The sequence below is a fragment of the Crinia signifera genome, chromosome 6, assembly GCF_055691185.1.
Source record: "Crinia signifera chromosome 6, ASM5569118v1, whole genome shotgun sequence".
Classification (NCBI taxonomy): domain Eukaryota; kingdom Metazoa; phylum Chordata; class Amphibia; order Anura; family Myobatrachidae; genus Crinia; species Crinia signifera.
This window is the reverse complement of record NC_139222.1, coordinates 103,566,297-103,573,823: the sequence shown is the minus strand read 5'-3', so window position 1 is coordinate 103,573,823 and position 7,527 is coordinate 103,566,297.

Here is a 7,527-nt window from a genome sequence, read left to right as displayed (position 1 = left end):
AATCGTATGCGATCGCATCGGATGGCATGCGATGGCACCCGATTTTGGACTGAAATGCATCAGAATGCATTGAAATGTGTATTAAACTTGTGAAATGCCCCCAAATGCCATTTTTCATAGTGCACCACCCCCACTATCAACGTGAACCCGAAGCGTGGCGAGCGGCGGCGGTACGCGTCCTACGACCTTTTCATACCCCCACTATCCACGTCGGCGTGGAGTTGAGAATAGAAAGTGTGGCGAGCGCAGCGAGCCACCGAGCCCGAAGCGTGGCGAGCGCACGAGGATACCTTCACAGCTATACGCGTCCCCTCGCGGGCTTCACAGGTATCCGCGTGCGCTCGCCACGCTTCGGGCTCGCTGCGCTCGCCACACTTTCTATTCTCAACTCCACGCCGACGTGGATAATGGGGGTATGAAAAGGTCGTAGGACGCGTACCGCTGCGCTCGCCACGCTTCGGGTTGATAGTGGGGGTGGTGCACTATGAAAAATGGCATTTGGGGGCATTTCACAAGTTTAATACACATTTCAATGCATTTTGATGCATTTCAGTGCAAAATCGGGTGCCACTACACATGGCATACGATGGGAGCCGTGATACTCCACAAGTACCAATACACTATTTACACTGGCTTACATTGCAAGTGTCTCTACACCAATAGCCCATTCTTCTTGCTTAAGTTCAGGGTCTTGTAGCTACCACTAATAGAGGGATATAAGGTAAGCCATATGTAAGTTGTGGGAGATGGATGCTGCTATCTTGCTGTTTTAAAATGTTCAATAGTCTCATGCAGACAAGTCTTACGAGGCAGGTAATTAGGCATGACTATGAAGTGGACATGAAATGCATGCTGGGAACAGTATGATTATTGTGGTATGCATAAGGCATTTATTGTTCCACAAGGACGTTTGTGGTGGGCACAGAGCTTTGGTCATTACTATGTACTCTCATGAGTATAAGGCTTCTGTGCAAGGAGTAGAACTGTGGCGTAGTGTGCTATATTAACCAATCCGCTTTGAAGTAACATTTCTCACTGCATTCTATAAAATTATACATTGCAGCTAATTGGCTGCAATGGAAACCACTTACACCCTAATTTCTGCTTCATACATTTACACCTGTATTCTGGGTTGCAGGATTACGTATGGGTGACATTAGGTTATGCAGAGCTGGTGCTGTATGGGTTCTGCCACCATTAATATTTTCTCTAAGCATCAAAAGATGATACGATCACAATGTAGTTATATTAATATGCTCATTTGTAGTACAGTGCAGTGTACACTAGAAACACTATGTCCTCCACCTTGTACATGGATTTCCAACAACATTCCTCATGGAACAGCCCAGGTATAAAGTTTGTACATACTGGAGCACTTTAAGGGGGAAACTGACGCAGATGGGAGTTCTATTTCAAATCGAATGTTTGTATGGGATATCAATCAGAATTTACTTATTGGTACTTGTGTATTAGTCGGGCGCCCAATTAGCATACGTGCGTAGGGTAGGCCACACTGTCTGCGTAGTCCAATGGCTGCCTAGTGTAGTGACTCCGTGGCAGCCCGGCTCTGTCCCCGGCATCCATGCCAAGCCTAGTGAGAACTGCTCCAGCTGTCTGAGATGCAGGTGCATCTCAATAATTATTAGCACATGGGCCTCATGCATAAAGGGGGTATGCTGGCGCAAGTGCGCCCTATGCACAATAAAGGAGGCATTTGTGAACACGTGAAGTAATCTGCGTCCCCTCGTGGGGCTTTCTGCGCTTGCCACACTTCATAAAATCAACTCCACGTCGACATGGATAGTGGGGGTATGAACCGGTCGGGAGGACGCATAACGCGTCCCCTCGCTGTGCTCGCCACACTTTGGGCTGGTGTGGATAGTGGGAGTGTTTCAGGAACACATTCACACCTGCCATATCCTACATCTGAGACAGTAATGAACATTGTCACAGGTTCTGCAGCCATTACACATGCACTTCACCTTCAGCTATGACAGGGACACTGACTGTCTGACTACGCTGGTTCTGACAGGGACGCTCACGGCGCTACTTCTGGCTAACAACGCTGGCTCTGACTGACTATGCTGGCCGCAGGAAAATTACGCTGATTCTGACAGGACCGCTACGCTAACTACGTACCGGGCGCCTGGCTAATACACAAGTACTGAATTATTTAGCACCTTCTAGAAGATAATAGAAAATAGTATTTAGTTGCCAATAGCAACATCCCATGTGAAAAAGAACTCACAGCTTAGTAAATATCCCCCTAAGTGTCTTTTAGTACCACAATTATTTTGCGCTTCAAGTCTGAACTCAAGCATGGATATCACTAAACCTGGGCAATCAGTGGTCCCTGTGGACAGGTTTGGAAACACTGACCTGGATAAAAAGCGTAGTGGTTATTGTAGGAAGGAACTGTACATTTTAATTAGTTGTGAGAAGGGATGGCGATAACTTAAAGACGACTGAATTGGGGAGAAAGTGGCAGGGCATAATACAGTACTGGTGGCCTTAATTGAGTTATGCTAGGCTTTAATTGATGGAGGTAATTAATCATGTAGTAGGTTGTGGTGAATGATGCAGCTGTTTGAGATAGAGAAGGAAGGATAGATGGTATTTTGGTGTATGGCTATTTTATTACAGCTGCTTGGCAGACAGTGTATGATGGACACTAATGGGTCAAACAAATATAATAAGGAAAGTAAGATCAACTATATCAATAAAGTTGATGGAATCTATTCAAGTTAAAAGGTAGAAATGTAAGAATGAAGACTATTGACTTGTGTATTCACGCAGAATGTTTGTAACTAGTTATCTAGCTTCTTGAGCAAGTTTTACAGCAGTAATAGGCAACATGTTACACTCTTAACAGGTGCCACCCAACTGGCAATTCCCCCTTCTCTTTCTGTTAATGGGTCAAACACAAGCCTTGATCTTACTAATACTCCGTTTACACCGCCGCAACAGTGTAAAAGGCAGCAGATGCGGGGTCGCACCTGGGTTGAAGCTGGGTCCAAAAACCCAGGTGCGACACCGCATTTTAGTGTAAAAGGAGTATTAATAAGTTAAAACCATGAATTTCATTAAATTAAAACATACCTATCCATAACTGAAACCATCACTGTCGATTTCTGTAAGTGTTATAAACTATAACAAGCCTAGCTGCTCATACAGGATCAAGATGGTTGTTGTAGGCGTAGGTTCCAGGCCATATCTCTACTTTACAATCCACTTAAAACACAACATGGCAGACATGGTGTGGGGATTGTTTTCCTTCTATACCTTTTAAACAATGTACCTGCTGTATGAGGGTGCTTATATGGTGTGTAATGTTTGTAAATACTGAGAGAACAAAATGCAGTTCACAATTTATTTCTGCTTTTCAAAAACTTTGTTGAACAAATTGCTACCAAAGGAGTGAAAAGATCAAATTTGGAGAGGGGGTGGTGGAGGTCATCTTATAAGAGATGACTGTAACTGAAGATTAAACTAAGGAAACAATCATTTTGATCTTGGGTCCATGGTCAAAGAGCAAAAAGTGCTTTCAAACCGGTATTATTGCATAATATAGCTAGAATCCCATTCAACCCTCCCTCAAACATGACTATTTGTGGCCAGAAAATAGTATTATGGGGTTCTAGTTCCCTTAACCATAGAGATTTGAAATGCAACACTGAAGATGTGGTTGGTATAGAAGGAAGTAACTTGAAGACTGTTCTCCCCAGTATAATATCGTGAAGGGGACACACATATACTGTTCTAAATGAGAAAACCGGTACTTGTATAGTTTCACGGCGGCAGCATGGCCGCACATCTGAGTCCCCTTGCGGGGCGCGAAGTAGCACGCGGCCATGCTGCCGCTGTGAAACTAAACAAGTACCAGAAAACCTCACAAAGGATAGTGTATGCACTTAAGGATTAACAAAAAAAAAAAAAGATAACCTCATTTTGCTACTCTTATCAGGCTGAGATTTATTTAGATATAAAGGCGGAAAATACATCAAACAAATATTTTGCAATAAATACTTAAAAGGGTTTATTGAACGTCTTGTTTTCAGAAAATAATTGATAGTGTGATACCTGCTAACAAATTGGTGGGAATGAAGTCATTGGAAAAAATGATGAAGCACATTCAAAAATGTTCAATGAAACTCAATAGGAACAATTAGGAATTCTTAAAAAAAAAATAGTCATCATGCAATTCAAAAGTAAAAGTTTACCGCTCCTAGATAAAATATTAAGTGAATGCCCCCTAACTTTAAAAAAAAAAAAAATGAATCAGACCACTAGGTCTAAAGGTGCCCATACACTATACAATTATTGTATCCAATATTGGATACAATATCGCATCTCTGTTTTGCAATGAGATGAGATGAGATCTAGTACAAAAAAGTATGTTTTTGTACTAGATCTCATCTTATCGCAAAACTGAAGGTGCCCACAGACGCTACAATTGTACTGTGCTATGCGTTTTTGTCTGTACAATGGTTCTATACAATTTTTCTTCCAGCTTGCTATGAGATGTGCACTTGGTTGCATGCGATGCGATGTGATGAACCCATGTTTGTAATGTTAAATTTCAGATGTAGTCTAAAAAGTACGTGCAGCACGTACTTTTTTAGACATACAATTTTAGACATACAGCATCGCACAAGCCCATAATCACCATCCAATAATTGTACATAAGATGCAATTTGTGCTTAAAAAGTACAAAACGCATTCGATAATTGTAGCGTCTGTGGGCACCTTTAGATGCGGTATTGGATACAATAATTGTATAGTGTATGGGCACCTTAAGGCCCATAGTGTATGCAGCCATTTTTTGGTTCAACAAAAATTGCTGAAACCTATAAAATGGCTGATTCAAAAGGCAACAAGGAAATCTTGGAACTCCATGGAATGTGAACCTCTTTCATTTTGGAAAAGGCATCAGCTCTGATGAATATCTGATCAGTGTCAGACCAAGTTTGACTGAAAATCCTGTCAGCCATTAGCCACAATGTCATACAAACAATTATGTTACTAAATAAATTTGTAGTTTTGGATTAAGTGACATTTTTATGTAATTGTCCCAATAATAAAAGTCTTCAAATTAAAGAAATGTCAGAAATAACAGTATAAACTTACTGTTATCAGAGTATTAAAGTTCAAGAGCTCACATGTCTCTTGCTGGTGATGTCACTAGTGTGTTATCTGTGGGTGTGAGAACACATGACAAAGCTATTTATAGGCAGTAGGTGTATTTATCAGTGTGCAAAGTAAATCACCTGCGTGCAGTGTGTGCGGTCATGGCACTATAATAAGAATTTTGTCTTCGGTAAATGTGAGGATGTAGCCATTGCTGAGGGTGGAGCAGGTACTCCGTTTCCTTTAATTTAAGAAGTGGTTAACCCCTGTGACAATAATTTACCAAGTGGCAGTCTGGCTATACTGGCGGGGGTGGGAATCAGTTAAGTTGCGGAGGGGTTGTCCCCTTCGGCTATAATCACCATGCATGTGCGTTTATGAATGTTAGTAGCACATGCACATATCGCTTTAATCATTTGCTTTGGTACTTGTGTACTATCACGGCACCCATCGCATCGCAGACCATAAGGCATGCGATGTGACGCGATTGGCACCCGATGGTATACAATTTAAAATTGTATATGGCATACAATGCGATGCGATGTTAAATTGTATAAGCACCCTAATGGGGGCTTAAAATGTTAAATGCACCCCCACGCCACCCCCACTATGAACGTGAACCCGAAGTGTGGCAAGTGGTGGCGGTACGCGTCCTCCGACCTTTTCATACCCCCACTATCCACGTCAGCATGGAGTTGATTCTATATAGTGTGGCGAGCGCAGTGAGCCCGTAGTGTGGTGAGCCCCGCGAGGGGACGCGCATTACTTCACAGGTATTACGCGTCCCCTAACCACGCTTCGGGCTCGGTGGCTCGCTGCGCTCGCCACACTATATAAAATCAACTTCACGCCGACGTGGATAGTGGGGGTATGAAAAGGTCGGAGGACGCGTACCGCCACCACTCGCCACGCTTCGGGTTCACGTTCATAGTGGGGGTAACATGGGGGTGCATTTAACATTGTAAGCCCCCATTAGGGTGCTTATACAATTAAACATCGTATAGGGGCTTATACAATTTTAAACCGCATCTCATCTCATCGGGTGTATGCCATGCAATGCGATAAAAAGTTGTGCGACCAAATATCGTGGGCGCCGTGCTCGTACACAAGTACCTTTGCTTTCACTCTAACCATTTTCTGGCTGCAGTAAGCTGCTGGTGACACCATTAAACATGAGTGAAATTGTTGCAGGGGCTTCTAGATCAGCCCTGACATTATAATTAGCTGTGGTACAACTGGAGAAACCAGGGGCACATTGGGATGGAAAACCAGCCTGGGAAATGTATGGAGGCAGTCCTAATGGGGGTGCAGTCTGTTAAGGGGGTGTGGTATGTTGAGGGAGAGAGGACCCTGCTTCATAGGGCCTGATTCGAGTCAGAGCTTCAGCCTTCCTTATATGAAAAAACACACAAGAAAACACGTTGGTCTCCACTTAAAAATAAAACATCATGGCCCCCACAGGAAAAGAAAAAAAAAAAAAACGCCACATTGGCCCTCACATAAACAAAATAAACAAATTGGCACCCACAAGAAAAATAGATAAAACATGGGGAGAAAAAACAGACACACAAGCACCCGATAGAAAAAAAACCCCAACACATTAGCCCCGTGGAAAACTATAAAACACATTGACCCCCCATAGAAAAAAGCAAACAAACACATAGGCACTCACAGGAACAAAATTAAATACATTTCCCCCCACAGGAAAACAACTCAAACACATTGGCCCTCAAAAGGAACAAAATAAAACACACTGGTACCAACAAAAAAATGATTGCTTTGTGTACTGTATGTCACTGGGTTCGGAAGGAGTGTGGTAGGGTCAGTACTATATGTACCTGGTCTGTATGTCTAGAAAGTTGAGAGTATGGCAGGTAATGGGTGTGTTTAAGAGGCTGGGGTGGTTAGGGCAGGTACTATGAGGACACAGGTTAAGTTGCTTAACTATATCTCCCCCACCAGAGCCTGTGTCTGGACTCTGGAGTTAAGCCCCGTACACACGGGGGAGATATATTGCTCAGCAATATATTGCTAGCAATATATTGCTGAGTGTCTCTCCTGTTCATCAGCGACCAGAGATGGTCACTGATAATCAGGAGACTCTGCCGGGGGAAGAGGTAGGGAAATAGCTGATCCAGCGACCATCAGGGGCTGCACACGGGAGCGCGCACCCGGCGATTCATCGCCGACAGCACACACAAATCACTGGCAATATGGTCGCTCAGCGACCATATTCCCAGCGATATGTGCTGAAATTGCACCCGTGTGTACGCACTATTACTCCTGGCAGCCAGGGCTACCATCAGAAATTGTGGGGCCCAGAACTGACAAACATAGGGGGTTATTGTGTTTGGTACAGTGAAACGTACGTACGGTCCGTCACACCGTGCGTTTTCCGTA